The 17,457-nt window shown below is 34.3% G+C and overlaps 1 protein-coding gene across 1 annotated transcript in view; it reads left to right on the forward strand.

The window, feature by feature from the left end:
* Positions 1–10,338: 10,338 nt before the first annotated feature.
* LOC111694719 (cyclin-dependent kinase 14) overlaps positions 10,339–17,457 on the forward strand; it is a 41,310-nt gene continuing 34,191 nt past the window's right edge. Inside the window, exon 1 of the mRNA XM_023463713.1 lies at positions 10,339–10,500. The gene's annotated coding sequence lies outside the window, so the exon portion shown is untranslated. The remainder of the gene's footprint in view (positions 10,501–17,457) is intronic.

Genomic DNA, 17,457 nt, shown 5'->3' on the forward strand with positions numbered 1-17,457 from the left:
TATATATATATATATATATATATATATATATATATAGCGATATAAAAATAGAAAATTAGAGCTCGAGTTATTAGTTGTTTTTATGTCAGCCTATTTATGTATTTTTTTAAAATAAGCACGTAAAAACAGTTTTTTGGCTACTTTTAAATAACATTTTTTATGAAAAACTTTATATATCTTATCTTAAAAACTTTAGACAAACAAAATAGAAAATGATTTTAAAAATTTCGATTCATGCTGTAAAAGTTCAGAATTGAAAGTGTAAAAACAAAATATTTTTATTATGAATGTATATATAAATACACAATGCCGTAACTTTAGGGGGGGGGGGCCCTGTGTTATCCTCTGTGTGATCCCCTGTGAGACCCTTTGCAAAAACGTTTAGTTACGGGCCTGTAAATGCAATATAAATGCCAGCAATCCTGCAAACTGCAGGTTGTAAATATCCAAAGAATAAAACTATTCAATTGCAAAATTTGAGGTTATTTGTTTATGCTAATCTAAGGTAAAGCAAATAGTAACAATTCAACATATTATTCAATGAATTCAATGTATGTTAATCTCTTTTTGTTTTTCTACTTCTTATCCTTATAAAACATTTCCCTCGAGCAGTCTAGCATGCTTCAAGTTTTCAATGTAAACAATTCAATCCTGAAAATAATGGCCCTGGAAATGTCATTTTCATTTTTTTTAACTGAAAACCCCATAATTGATGATTTTTTGTTAAATCCTATATACCGAACATTAAAAGCTTTAAAGCTTATCTTTTTTTAAGATTTAGCACAAAACTTCACCCCCCTTCCAGAACTAAATTTAAAAGTACACATCGTACTTACTAATGGAACATCTATATATAAATTTGGCTTGTCTGTTTGTTTGTCTGTTTGTTTGTTTGTATCCAATAAACGTCAAAACGGCTGAACCGATCGGGCCCAAATTTTTTGTGGGACATCACGTGACCACAGGGAAGGTTTATGAATGATCTAAATTTCAAATATTTGTCTCTATCAAAATTCGATCTTCATTAAATTTTTTAAAATTTTGAAAATCCACGAAATTTTTTTGTGAAAATCCGCGAATTATTTTTGTTTTGTTTTACGATGTACACAAAGAGAACATTTTCACAATTAATTTAGAAGATGGGCGCGAAGCGCCCTCTAAGGCTAGTATGGTAAAAAAGTAAAGTAAAAAAGTATTAAAAGCCAGAAAATTAGTAACGATTAATATCGAATTAAATTTGACGTCAATCTACATATCTCCTTTCATTTTTCGCGAACACTCCCTTTTAAAATTTTTTTCCCTCGTCTTTCTGTACTCACAGCACTTTAATTCCTCTATTATACTAGATCCCAAACCTTAGTATAGTATGTACTCCATCTACTATCTATGTTTGTATATTCTGGTAGATTTGGTCCAATATTCATTAAGGGCGGGTAATCTTCACGATTAACGTTAATACTATATACTTTAATAATGTACTACGGTGATAGATTTGGAGGATAGGAGGATAGGAGGATAGGAAGATTGGTGCATAGGAAAATAGGAGGATAGGAGGATAAGAGGATAGGAGCACGGAGAATAGGAGGATAGGAGGATAGGAGCATAGAAGGATAGGAGGATAGGAGGATAGGAGGATAGGAGCACGGTGGATAGGAGAAAAGAAGGATAGGAGGATAAGAGAATAGGAGCACGGAGAATAGGAAAATAGGAGGATAGGAGGATAAGAGGATAGGAGCACGGAGAATAGGAAAATAGGAGGATAGGAGCATAGAAGGATAGGAGGATAGGAGGATAGGAGGATAGGAGCACGGTGGATAGGAGAAAAGAAGGATAGGAGGATATGAGAATAGAAGAATAGGATGAAAAATACAACGGTAGATTTATACATTATACAATATACAATATTGTATAAAAAGTATATAAAATGAATGTGCAATGTACATATATGTAGAAGTCGATATCTGAGATTCAATTAACTTATGCTCCACAGGACTGGGCAGAGAGGGAATCTTCATATCGAGATATTTTCCAATAAATCGGCTTCTTCCCAAAAAATGTTTAAAAATGAACACTTCAATCTTCTAACTTAATCAAATTTTTTATCATGACTTATCGTCGAAACATGACCGATAGAAAAAAATCACTATTCTACCTGCAATATACGGATCAAAGTGATGAAACTATATATGTACTTACATAATGTTATCATCAATCTGTCTCACAACCAATCAAAACTTTACAGAAAATCAGATTATTTGATTGATTGATATTTTTATAGTCATAGCACAGTGAATATTCATGTCCTATGTATGAATATTACTTTCGTCTTTGGTATTAAAATTACTCATTGATAAGTCCTAATTACAATATGCAAAATTGTCAAAAACAAAAATAAGTATTTTTCTCAAATCCTTAGATTTTTTATGAACAAAGATTAGTTAGCAAGAGTTATAGAACTTATTTTATATCTCTACAACATCGTTCAATAGCAATTATAAGATTATATGCGTATTTGATAATCAGAAGAACGAATATCCTTCAAATGCTAGAATTTATGAGTTGTTCTGCCCCCGGGGGGGGGGGGGGGCCCTCTTAATCTCAATGGCAACTAATCTATAGAGACTAGTTTTTACAAATAATTTTAATCGCGTCCACTGGTTAGTATCTTTAAGGTACTGTAAACGTAATTTCAAGTGACCCTCCATGCAAAGATGGCAATGTTCGATTTGCAACAAAACCCTATTCTGATAAAAAATGTGGAAGATTATACTGTCGTTTTTCTGAAAAGTGTTTATTTCTGTGAGTTTCTCCATTGCTTCTTATAAACAAGGAATCCACAAAAAATAAGATTGATATCTTATTTAGCCAAAGCTTTCAAGGTCACTGGTGTAAATCGGGCATTGCCATCTTTGCATGGAAGGAAACTCTTTAACATGATACCCAGATTTAATTCTCATCTCATCAGGTTCTCTACTGTCGAATTATTTTGAAGGGTTCTTTCTCTCCAACAATTATATGTATTGTATACGTAAAACGTATCCTAGGTTGAGAATAAAATCCCTGTAATGTTGATAATTCCAAAATATCTGGAGATTATTGATTGCTCTGTACAGAGTATTCTGGATTATTGTATAGCGCGGTATGGGGCAAAGAAGGGGGGGGGAGACGAAAGCCAACATGGAGATTTGAGATAGAGGGCATTTGAGAGAAGGTCTATAAAGGTTAAAGAACGAGAAATATTTCCTTTTTATGTCTTTAATGTATCGATACATATTATGCAACTGAAACGTTGAATATTCTTTGAGCAAACTCTAAGAAAACACACTTTTATCAAATGTTTTAATATAGACTTATATCTTATGGATGGATACGTTTCTATGAGAAAGAAATTGTTTCTTAGATTACAAAATTACAATTCGCCAACTTATATCTTTTATACAAAGTTGGGAATGAAGGCCAACCACAACAATTTCTTGTCCAAGCCACATTCTCCTCATTTTTTCGTATGAGTCACCTAGTCCTTCCATTCCATAGAGCTAAAATGTTTACAATATTTCCTTTATGCCCACATTAAAAAATGTTTATCTTCAAGGATTGAACAGTTAAAAAAATAATATGGGAAGGACGAGGAGTTTGAAGTTTCCCTTATTAGAAAATGAGAAGAATGTGGCTAAAAAGAGAAATTTTTGTGGTTGCTTCCCTTCCCTTATAGAAGCAAATCCTTGAAACTATTTATCAAAAACTCTTAGAAATGAGAAGAAAACATAATCAAACACAATCTTGTTTTTCAAACCGAAATAAATAAATAGAAATTTGGAACACTCGTCATAATCTTGTCTTTTCTTTCTAAAATTTAAGGCCTTCATAAATTATCTATTTCAATTACAAATAATCAAAAATCGGATGACAATATGCGGACGAATTTAAAAAGAAACTGATCATACTTTAATGTTTCAATCCTTAAATCTTTGCAATCTGATGTCATATACCTTTAATATTTTAAATTATGTATTCTGATAGATCAAACAATCAAAGTTAAAAAATGAAAGGTTCAAGAGATGAGGAGATATAGGGATGAGAAAATAATTGTTTGTGACAACTGTTCAGTTCCTTTATTGTGTTTTCATTTCATTTAAAATAATCCTACAATTTGGTTTTTGTTTGCTATCTCCAGCTTAGGTAATCACAGCTTTCTCATCGGTGGCAATCTTAATATGGTCTCCGATGCCCACACAAGCGACGAACAAATTTAACCTCGATATCAACAATATGGCTCAGATACCAAACGTTAACAATTCTAGGATATTGTCTTAGTGGGTTGAGAACAGTTAGGTAGTGGACCTCTTCAGACATTTTCATCCGGATAGAAGAATCTTTAGTCACGTTCCGTTAAACAAAAATGACCATTCGAGATCTAGGATAGATCACTTTCTAATCAGTTGTATTTGGCTCTTGATACGAATCTCTTTGATCATAAGTGCGTCCTCCTAGAATGCTCGAGGAGGACAATCAGCAACAATCTTATATTGATCCTACATGCCTCGATATTCCAGGTATGGGACAAGTTACTGCTCTCGAGACGCTTGGTACTTTCGATGACTACTTGAATCCTGTAGTCAACCAGGAATTTCTGGGTTCTGTTAATTTAAACCTTATCCTCGCTCGCACCATCCTCGCAGACATAATCTCTATAAAAAACGAAGTTAGTAACTTTTCCTCATGTTTAAATGTCAAAGTTTAAAATATCAAAAGTTCAAGCCATAGGTTGAAGATATATAGGGATGAGAAAATAATTGTTTGTGACAACTGTTCAGTTCCTTTATTGCGTTTTCATTTCATTTAAAATAATCATACAATTTAGGTTTTTGTTTGCTACATTATAGATGAGTTTAAAAGATACCTTAATCGAAAAACGCAGATATGGAATCATCTTTTTGATCTTATAAACTAACTCAGATGTTCGGTGAATTATGTTTTCAACGTAAATAAATTTGAATTAGTTCTAAACCACAGAGTACATAACAGAGAAGTTTGAGGTATGGGATAGAAGTGTGTGGTAGAGAGAAGGGGGGGAATCGTATTATACAGGGGAAATTTATTTGCACCAGGTTGTAATCCCGGGGGGTTCTAATCCCAACCCCCAGAGGATTTATTGTACAAGGGTCGGAAGTATGCTTAAGATTTCAAAAAGATCAATGTTCTTTTTTATCCTTCATGTTTTAAACTCCTTCCTTTTCATTTTGTTCACAAAAATTTTTTTTCTTAATTTTTATTTTCCATTGATTTATTTCAGTGCAAAAAAAAATTAATTTATTTTTATATATATTTTCTCCTTCTTTTCCAATAAATGTTATTTTTGTCATATTTTTTCGTTTTGTCCGACATTCTCTTTATTTCGATCATTTATTGAATATGGAATTTCAGCCGGGGATGTAATAAATGTTCTGAAATGAAACAAATTCACATTTTACAGAAACGAGCAATACGATTAATTGATAACTCAAAAGCCACGTCTCATAGTGATCCTCTTTTCCTTAAGTATAAGATTCTAAAGATGAATGATCTGGTAGACTTTAACCAAGCTATATTTATGTATAAATATACATATAAACTTCTTCCTGCATCTTTTGAAAATATTTTTAAAAAGCTTGGAACCTTTGAAAGATCTCTTAACTATCAACTTGACATTCTCAAAATGTGCTCATTACAGTATTTACCATCAAGCTCTCTTCTTAATAACCTGCCTCTTGACTTAAAAAAAAGCAACTCTCTAAGCATATTTAAAAATAGACTACTAAATTCTCTTTTTGAAAATTATAGGACAATGTGTTGTTATAAACCGAATTGCTATTCATGTAAAACTAATTAGATATGTTTTAATATGCTTTGATATTTGTTGTGTACATGTCAGAAAATTACTTTAAACTCTAGTTATTCGAATTAATGTATAAACTATTTTGCATATGATAAATTTGCACCCTGATCTCTAATCGTTCTCCTTAAAACTATTTAATTGAAATATTTTGTTATTATTACTAAAATTAGGTGGAAAAAGTAATCAAAACAGCCAAGAGCTATTTTCCACCTAATTGCCTTATACTTGTACTGTTAATATAATCATCAATTTTGTGATTGTAAACTCTATCTGTATACAGATACATTTATTTTAGCAATAAACTTTATCTTATCTTATCTTATCCCCTCTGTACCTCTGACACTCCTGACACTGTCGATATGTCAATTTAAATTTATTGCAAATTTACGATTTCACATTGACAATTTAGAAATGTTTTAATATATTTTCTTGTTTTATGTGCACTTCCTCAATTCAATTAGGAACAGAATAAACTCTATTAAATGATCAAAAAGAATTAAAAACGCATTTTAGCCCTTTCATGATTGTGATTATCCAATGTCTATTTATTTATCCATTTATAAAAATCATCTATTCAGTATTCACCAACCTTCACTCCACATCTTCATCCACTTAAACATCTGTCCATTTACAAATATATATTTCTCTCAATGAATTTCTTTGTCTATCCGTTCTAGCCAAATATCCACCTGCCATCCAAATATTTTTACCATGTTACCACCCAGGGCTGTAACTGGGGTTGGGGGGTCACACGTACACGCCCACCCATTTTGTATCTATCCATGACTACATTTTTCTCCTCTTCTCTTTTCTTCCATCTCTCTAGCCCTATCTATCCATTCCACACTTGTACTATCTATATATCCATTCAGTTATCCTTCATTCTACCTATTCTAATATCAATCCCTCCCTCCATCTATCTAATCTGTTATCTTCGTGGCATAATGAGCCATACGTTCCCCCTCTTGGTACGCAATGGTGAGTCATCTATTATCCATTAATCAACAACTAGTTTACAGCATTTTTTCTCACTGCGCAGGATAGCAAATTCTTAAATTTTCTAATCCATATATCTTTGCATCCTTATGGTGTGAACTTTGATATTTCAAATTTTAACTCATTGATTAAAAAGACTATAGGAGCATTCCGGCCGTAGTCAAATTGTTTCATTATTAATACTAGAACCTATTTATCATTATTTCCATCTATTTGGAGTTCATGGAGAATTCAAGGTTCACGGAGAAATCAGGGTTCAAGAAGAATTCAGGGTTTACGGAGAATTAAATGTTCACGGAAAATTCAGAGTTCGCGGAGAATTCAGGGTTCACGGAGAATTCAGGGTTCAAGAAGAATTCAGGGTTCATGGAGAATTCAGGGTTCACGATGAATTCAGTGTTCACGGAGAATTCAGGGTTCACGGAGAATTCATGGTTCAAGAAGAATTTAGGGTTCACGAAGAATTCAGGGTTCCAGAAGAATTCAGGTTTCTAGGAGCATTCAGGGTTCACGGAGAATTCAGGGTTCAGGGAGAATTCAGGGTTCACGGAGAATTCAGGGTTCACGGAGAATTCAGGGTTCACGGAGAATTCAGGGTTAACGGAGAATTCAGGGTTCAAGAAGGATTCAGGGTTCACGGAGAATTCAGGTTTCACGGAGAATTCAGGGTTCAAGAAAAATTCAGGGTTCAGGGAGAATTCAGGGTTCACGGAGAATTCAGGGTTCACGGAGAATTCATGGTTCAAGAAGAATTTAGGGTTCACGAAGAATTCAGGGTTCACGGAAAATTCAGGGTTCACGGAGAATTCAGGGTTCAAGAAGAATTCAGAGATCAAGAAGAATTCAGGGTTCATGGAGAATTCAGGGTTCACGGAGAATTCAGGGTTCAAGAAGAATTCAGAGTTAAAGAAGAATTCAGGGTTCATGGAGAATTCAGGATTCTTGGAGAGTTCAGGGTTCACGGTGAATTCAGTGTTCACGGAGAATTCAGGGTTCAAGAAGAATTCAGGGTTCACTGAGAATTCAGGGTTCACGGAGAATTCAGAGTTCAAGAAGAATTCAGGGTTCATGGAATTCAGAGAATTTAGGTTTCAGGGAGAATTAAGGGTTCACGGAGAATTCAGGGTTCACGGAGAATTTAGGTTTCAAGAAGAATTCAGGGTTCACGGAATTCAGAGAATTTAGATTTCAGGGAGAATTAAGGGTTCACGGAGAATTCATGGTTCAAGAAGAATTCAGAGTTCACGGAATTCAGAGAATTTAGGTTTCAGGGAGAATTAAGGGTTCACGGAGAATTCATGGTTCAAGAAGAATTCAGTGTTCACTGAGAATTCAGGGTTCACGGAGAATTCAGGGTTCAAGAAGAATTCAGGGTTCACGGAATTCAGAGAATTTAGATTTCAGGGTTCACGGAGAATTCATGGTTCAAGAAGAACTCAGGGTTAATGGAAACTTAAGGGTTCAAAAAGAAACAAGGGTTCACTGAGAATTCAGGGTTCAAGGAGAATTCAAGGTTCATGGTTCACAGAGAATTCAGAGTTCATGGAGACACTCGGCTTGTAAGAAGACATATATGAATGGAAACCGTGGAAGATGTTGTTTGCTGTTTGGAAATTGTATAAATATCTTTACAGCCCCTTTTACCGCTTATATTGAAGTATATTTCTGTTGATATTTCCTTCTTCCTCACTTATTTCTCCTGAGTTGTAAGTAGAATTTATGAATAAAAAGAAGAAGATGGACGGAGAACGGCTAAATAAACTTTCTCTTTTACTAATGTTTTGGTAGGATCCTTTTCCATGTTCCCATAATTCTATTGTTTCAATTAGTTATCTTGGACCTTGTAATTTTCATAGCTCTAAGGATCCCCTGGCTTTTAGGATCTCCTGGCTCTCTTAGGATCCCCTGGCTATGTTAGGATCACCTGGCTCTTAGAATCCCTTGGCTCTCTTAGGATCCCCTGCCTATTAGAATCCCCTGGCTTTCATAAGATCCCCTGGCTCTTTTAGGATCCCTTGGCTCTTAGAATCCCTTGGCTCTCTTTGGATTCCCTGGCTCTTAGGATCCCCTGGCTCTCTTAGGATCCCATGGCTCTCCAAGAATCCACTGGCTCTCATAAGATCTCCTGGCTCTTTTTGGATCCCCTGACTCTTAGGACCCCTATTTCTCTTAGGATCAACTGGCTCTCTTAGGATCCCCTGGCTCTTAGAATCCCTTGGCTCTCTTAGGACCCCTGGTTCTCTTAGGATCCCCTGGCTCTCCAAGAATCCACTGGCTCTCATAAGATCTCCTGGCTCTTTTTGGATCCCCTGATCTCTTAGGACCCCTGGTTCTCTTAGGATCCCCTGGCTCTCTTTGGATCTCCTGACTCTCTTAGGATCCCCTGGCTCTCTTAGGATCCCTTGGCTCTCTTAGGATCCCCTGGCTCTCTTAGGATCCCCTGACTCTCTTTGGATCCTCTTACTCTCTTAGGATCCTCTGGGTCTCTTAGGATCCCCTGACTCTCTAAGGATCCTCTGACTCTCTAAGGATCCTCTGGGCTCTCTTAGGATCCCCTGACTCTCTTAGGATCCCCTGGTTCTCTTAGGATCCCCTGGCTCTCTTAGAATCCCTGGCTCACTTAGGATTCCCTGGCTCTCTTAGGATCCTCTGACTCTCTTAGGACCCCTGGCTCTCTTAGGATCCCCCTGATCTCTTTGGACCCCTTGGCTCTCTTAGGATCCCCTAGCTCTCTTAGGATCCACTGGCTCTCTTAGGATCCCCTGACTCTCTTAGGATCCCCTGGCTCTCTTAGGATCCCATGGCTCTCTAAGAATTCACTGGCTCTCTTAGGATCCCCTGGCTCTTTTTGGATCCCCTGATCTCATAGGACCCCATGGCTCTCTTAGTATCCACTGGCTCTCTTAGGATTTCCTGGCTCTCTTAGGATCCCCTCGCTCTTAAGATCTCCTGGCTCTTAAGATCCCCTGGCTCTCTTAAGATCCCCTGGCTCTCTTAGGATCCTCTGACTCTCTTAGGATCCTCTGACTCTCTTAGGATCCCCTGGCTCTCTTAGGATTCCCTGGCTCTCTTAGAATCCCCTGGTTTCCTTGCATATCCCGGTTTTATATCTCATAAAGTCTGGTTCTGCTGGGTCCCTCATTCTTTATAATCTCTTGCATCTTCTTGATATCTTGCATCTTCTTAATCTCTTGCATGAACGATTAGTTTTCTTGGTTCTCCTGTTTTTTCTACTTTCTCTTAGCTCTCCTGGTTCCCATGGCTATCTTAGCTATCTTTGTCATGAATCTTATGATTATCGTATTTTGGTTCATTTGGTTCCCTTAGTTCTTCAGGAGCTCCTGGTACTCTCGGTTCTATATAGGTTCTTCTGGTTCCCTTGGTTCTCCTGGTTATTCTGGTGTGCTGTGAGGATAATCTGAGCATGAGCAGAGACCGACTCCGGACTGGCACCGGAGTCTCCTCACAACCTTGTTACAGACAACACTCTAATTTTCTCCGTCCTTCCAACGAGCTCTCTAACCGTTCCTTAGAGTTCAGTTAAAAATCTCCAAAACAATATTATATAATGGTTATCAGTTTTTCTGGCTTTCTCTAAACCCAGAGAAACGTTTCTTGGATCACTCCAGGTAAACTATTTTATCTTGAATACACGAATCTAATTATATTCGCCTTGGGACAATTTTGCTCTTATAAATGATTATAAATAGCTACACACATTCATTATTAGGTATCAAAAGCAATCCAGTAAATAAATTGAGCAATTAGGATCAGAATTTCATGACATAGTTATCTCTTCAACATTTAATTTCTTAATGATTTCAATAACTTAAGTAAAAATGAACTGATATTATTTATATTTATTATTATTTATTATTATATTTATATTTATAGGACTATTTTAAAAATTTAGAAATCAGATATTTTCATCTTAAAATATTGTTAAATTGGGTTCTCTCGTTTCAAAAACTTTATCAAATTATATAATTATTCATGAACTCAACATAAAAGAGAATTTTCTAGTTTCAAATTATCCTTACTTATATATTAAACATTAAATCGCTCAACAAATTTATATTTGAGCTAAAATAGTCAATGAACCTGGGTATTGTTGTATAATGCTCTGTATAAGAAAGAAAAATATAAATATGTAAAAAATGTAAAAGTGTTAGAAAGTACAAAATGCGCTAAGAAATCGTAAAATCAACTTCTTTCTCTATAGCAATAAAACAATCCAATCCTATGAGATAAAAAGCCGTCATTCAGAGCAGGGTTGAACAAATCTAAGAATTTTTAACCATGTAGTCCTTATTCCTGGAGATATTGTGATATTAGTTCCATTATGATTGGATAATAAATAAGCCCCTTTAATTTAACCCTTTATAACCTGATGGTAAAAAACATTCCAAACTTTACTGTTTTCTCTACCAGTTTTTATAGTTTAAATATCAAAGGTGTACAAAATTAGGTTGCAAAGATATAAGTTATTGAATTTTAAAATATGAGAGAGAAGTAATCAGTTTCTTTGAATAATCTTGTACATATCTAGAAAAATATTATTTTATCCATCTTCCCCGTCCCCTCCTCTCTCCATTCTAGAAAAGTTACTTTCCGATGATAATGTAAATAAATATTGCTAGGGTTCTGTAAAATATCAAACTAGGTAATTTAGAGTTTGTTTTCCCACAAAAACGGCAGGATAAACAGAATTTTATAAACAAATCCGCTTACTCTTTATTTTATAAATGCAAATGCAAATAAAGTAAAATAAAAATAATTTAAACCATGTTTTTTTTATTATATTTTGTTTTGCTTTTATTCTAAATCGATGAACAAAAAAGAAATTTTTGATTAAGAAACTAAATACAAACTCCAGTTTTAAAATCTCTAATAATATCTTGACCATGCACCTTCTGGCGAAAACCTTTGATATGTCAAACCTTAACTATTTGATCTAACATAATTCATGACGAATCAGGTTAAAAAGATATAAAAAAATTGAAAATTAGAATTTGTGATGAGTTCAGTTCTTTTGCGAATATTAAGAACTTTTTAAGAACAATCAATTTTCAAAATCTGAAACATTCCTCAAGTAGAAATACAAAAGAGAAAATAAGTTCTGAGTTAGACAGTAGTAGTTGTTGAGGAACATGAAGAGCTTTGTAAAAGAATAAAAGAATAATTTAGTTGATCCTTTTGTAGAAATATTTTTACTCAAAACTACTCAAACTGCTCAAAACAAATCTAACAAAAAGGAGAAAAAATCACAGGGTAAACGAAACTTTTCTCTCCTAAAGAGTAGAAAGGAGAAAACAAAAATAACAAAAGAAAATAGACTTTTATCCCCCGTGTTGTGTTCTCTTTTTTGTGGCTAATCTCAGTTTCTTTTTACAATTACATGTTGTAGTTTTCATTTTTAAACCCAATCTTTGCTAACATTAAATAAAAATATTCATTAAGAAAATAGTAACAGATTTACTACAAACTAAACATTGTATAGTTTACCCGTGAAGGTGTTGTTTACTGTTTTCACATTTATTTTGTAACCGAATATTATGTAACATTAGCTAACAAGATATCTGGTTGTCTAGTGCATTTTCTTTTTCATGTACTCTCGCTTCATCATATTTTAAGAATGATTTAAATAAAAGATAAAAGAGATGGTTTAGTTCTACAACTTTTTGTTGATGATTATGGGGGGTTGGAATTATGACAGAAGTTTGGAGGAGAGTCAAACCAAAACGTGTTTACAGGGGATTTCTGTTCCTTTTTATTCATTTTATTTTCAATAAACTAAAAAGTACCAATTTTAGCGTAATCATTTAAGATCTCCTAGAAAAAGGTTTACAATTTTAACTTTTCAAGTCTTAGTTTACGGCTGAAAAAAATTATTATTTACAAAATGATCATATTATTTAATGGCAGCACGAAATAATTTATCAATTGTTTATAATGAGTCTAGAATGAGTCTATATAATGAGTCTATATTATGAGTCTATATAATGAGTCTATATAATAAGTCTATATAATGAGTCTATATAATAAGTCTATATAATAAGTCTATATAATAAGTCTATATAATGAGTCTATATAATGAGTCTATATAATGAGTCTATATAATGAGTCTATATAATGAGTCTATATAATGAGTCTATATAATGAGTCTATATAATAAGTCTATATAATGAGTCTATATAATGAGCCAAATTTAAATATGTTTGTACATGTCTTCACTGAAAGGAACAGACTTTGAAATTTCAAGTGGTCTTCCATTGCCATGTCCAATTCACAACGGTACCCTTTAAACCTTTATCTAATCAATACTGAACTGTGGAAGATATTGTCGGTTTTTAACCTAAAAAGTGTTTAATTCTTACAATTTCCTCCATAATTTCTGAAGTGCATCACTGAGATCTTGACAACTCTGAAAGTTGTTCATCAAATTTTAAGAAAGCCTCGACTTTAAAGTTTTGCAACAGTCTGAGCTTTGGTTTTACATATTCAACTCACATTTCTTTTTTGCAACAGTCTGAGCTTTGGTTTTACATATCCAACTCACATTTCTTTTTTGCAATAGTCTGAGCTTTGGTTTTACATCTCCAACTCACATTTCTTTTTTTGTAATAGTCTGAGCTTTGGTTTTACATCTTCAACTCACATTTCTGTTTTGTAAACTTTACATTTACATTTTAAAAATGCTACGTGCTTTTTTCTAGCTTAAGTTTAAAAGGAGTATTTGGCCAAATACTGCTCGATTTTCGTGTAAGTGCTGCAGATCTTGGTTCGTGGAGGAACCACAACCGATAGATAATCATTTTTTATAGAACATGATGGATTCCTGATCAGAAAAATCTTTTCAGAGTATCGTTGAGAGTCGGACATAAACCACTTGAAATAAAGTTTAAAATCAATAAAGATACAAGTATAAGATAACAAAATATAATATCGAAATATGTAAATGATTAAATATATTTGGAATATTTTTTCATGCCTGTAATTACATACATGGCATGGGGTGGAGAGTTAGACTGGGTGGATAGAGTAGGAAGGAGGAGTATAGGGTTGAGGGGCGGGGGGGGGGGGGGGGGGGGGGGGGGGGGGGGGGTAAGAAGGGTCGGTGAGGGAGGGAGGATAATTACAAAGGATGGGAAACGTTTAGATGGAATTGTTTATTAGTAAATGTGTAAACAAACAGAAATTGTTAAATAGGTCTAATCTATCTCATGAGATATAGGTAACTGTTATTAAAAACTTAAAATCAAAAGAAATGTGTCTTTGTCACAAAACTCAAATTTTTAATCCTTATATCTTTGCAACCTGATGGTTTACATTTTGAATATTTTAGACTTAGATTATTTGATCTAACGGAATTCATAGTTTGAAATATCTAAAGTCTACGACATTGGATTACAAAGATTCAAAGATTAGGAAATCAGGGTTTGTGACAAAGACTCAACTCCTCTATGAAAAGTTTAGAATAAGCTTGAGTTCGGAAAGATTAATTTAAAGCTTGTATCTCCTTGAGTACAAAAGAGCGAGAGAATGCATGTGCTGCAGGAAGAAAATAAGCAAAATAACATTTTTCTTATTTTCAACAGCAAACTTTAAACTTAGCATGAATATGATAAATGTGAGATAAGAATACACAAGACTGAAAAAATTGGACCCAATTAGTGACTTAATAATGACTAAATCAATTTAAGGGACTGTAGACGAGTAACATGGCCGAACGTTGCCTTTTTAAACATTTTACTGATCCAGTACGGCAGAGATATCATTATTTTTCTAGCTGAAGATAGAGTTCCGCGAGTCGTTTTCTTTGTTTAACATTGAAAATAAATAATTTGTTTCAATTGATAATTCTTCATGGTAGTACCTGATATTGTAATATTATGGAAGTAACTTGAAGACACTATTTTAATCTTCTACTAATATACAATGCATGCAAGGATTTATCAAAAATAAATTGAGATCGTCTTTGTTGTGTATAGATTGTACAGTGTACAGTGTACACTTCGTACACTCCTCCCCCGCATGTGACCTTACATTGTTACCGGCAGCATTCAGCTTAAAGCTAGAAAATAAGGAAACCTCCGTCATAATTGACTCTAGACAAAGGTTTCAAGTGTACCATTGTATATTGGATATGCTGCTTTATAAAAGGAGAGGCACTTGAAATTACGTCTACAGCTCCTTTAAGAAAAATCCATCAAGACCTGAAAACACTATATATTTGAAAATATAATATGAACGACCATTTCCTAAGCTGCATGTTTCTCTCACACCGCCCCCCCCCCCCCCAATCCGACTTCTGAATTCACTCACTGTACCCCCCCTCCCCCAAACACCCCACTAACTTTTTCTGAGATAAAAACCTTTCCCACTCTCCTGAAGTGTAAGCATAAAATTAATGATATGGAAAAAGCATTTGTGACAGAGTGCTGAGACTAATGATACTAAATCAAAATACTAGATAGTGGTTAGAGGATATGGGATATACAGGAAAGAGGTTAGGGGATACAGAATAGAGGATATAGTATATATATGGGATGCTGGATATATGATTGAAGATAGAAGACAGCAGATAGATGATTGAGGATATAGTATATATATGGGATGCTGGATATATGATTGAAGATAGAAGACAGCAGATAGATGATTGAGGATATAGTATATATATGGGATGCTGGATATATGATTGAAGATAGAAGACAGCAGATAGATGATTGAGGATATAGTATATATATGGGATGCTGGATATATGATTGAAGATAGAAGACAGCAGATAGATGATTGAGGATATAGTATATATATGGGATGCTGGATATATGATTGAAGATAGAAGACAGCAGATAGATGATTGAGGATATAGTATATATATGGGATGCTGGATATATGATTGAAGATAGAAGACAGCAGATAGATGATTGAGGATATAGTATATATATGGGATGCTGGATATATGATTGAAGATAGAAGACAGCAGATAGATGATTGAGGATATAGTATATATATGGGATGCTGGATATATGATTGAAGATAGAAGACAGCAGATAGATGATTGAGGATATAGTATATATATGGGATGCTGGATATATGATTGAAGATAGAAGACAGCAGATAGATGATTGAGGATATAGTATATATATGGGATGCTGGATATATGATTGAAGATAGAAGACAGCAGATAGAGGATAGAGGATGTGTATATAGGGGATGCTGGATAAGATGATGGAAGATACAAGACAGCAGATAGAGGATAGAGGATGTGTATATAGGGGATGCTGGATAAGATGATGGAGGATAGAAGAAAGCAGATAGACATGCAGTTTAAGTATAAGGGATAGATGAAAGTGGATATAGGATAGTGGAAAGTGAACAGAGGATAGTGGAAAGTGGATAAAGAATGCTGGATAGTGGGTAAAGAATGCTGGATAGTGGATAAAGAATGCTGGATAGTGGATAAAGAATGCTGGATAGTGGATTGAGGATAGAGGATAGTGAATTGAGGATAGAGTATAGAGTATAGAGGATAGAGGATAGAGTATAGTGAATAGAGGATTGAGGATAGAGGACAGATGATACTGGATAGAGAATTCAGGATACTGGATAGAGAATTCAGGATACTGGAATGAGAATTCAGGATACTGGAATGAGAATTCAGGATACTGGAATGAGAATTCAGGATATTTGATTGAGGATAGTGGATAGAGGATTCGGTTAAGAGAATTGCAATTTAGGATAAAAGATAGTTAATAGTGAATAGAGGATAGAAAATAAAGAATAGAAAATAGAGGATAGATATAGGATAGATAGAGAATAGATAGAAGATAGATAGAGGATGGATAGAGGATGGATAGAGGATAGATAGAGAATAGATAGAGGATATATAGAGGATAGATAGAGGATAGATAGAGTATAGATAGAGGATAGATATAGGATGGAGAATTGAGAATGCTGGCCTGAAAAATAGGGGATTGAGGATATATAGTGGATAGATATAAAAGGATACAGTACAGAATATAGTGAATAGAAGATAATATGATATAGTATGGAAGATGGCGGATAAAGGATATGGGGTACTGGTTAGAGGATAGAGAGAATATTGGATTGAAAGGCTATAGGATATACGATGAATGAATTGGACAAGAATTAGGCAGTATTCTAGAGGTTTAAAAGATGATACAGTATGATGGATGATGAATGAATGAGTAAGTGAAGAAAGTTCTTTATTGTTTCATGAGTCTTCAGTATTGACAAAATATATTTAAGAAAGATAATTTAACAAAATTTTTACTCGCGTTCCACCATCTATCTATCTTTCCACCATCTATCTATCTTTAAACCGTCTATCTATCTTCCCAAAATCTATCTATCTTTCCACCATTAATCGATCTTTCCACCATCTATCTATCCTTCTTTTCAACATCTATCTATCTTTCCACCATCTATCTATCTTTCCACCTATTCATCTTTCCGCCATCTATTTATCTTTCCACCATCTATTTATCTTTCCACCATCTATTTATCTTTCCACCATCTATAATTTATCTTTCCGCCATCTATTTATCTTTCCACCATCGTAC

This window comes from Eurytemora carolleeae, unplaced genomic scaffold (genome assembly GCF_000591075.1).
Source record: "Eurytemora carolleeae unplaced genomic scaffold, Eaff_2.0 scaffold22, whole genome shotgun sequence".
Lineage (NCBI taxonomy): Eukaryota > Metazoa > Arthropoda > Copepoda > Calanoida > Temoridae > Eurytemora > Eurytemora carolleeae.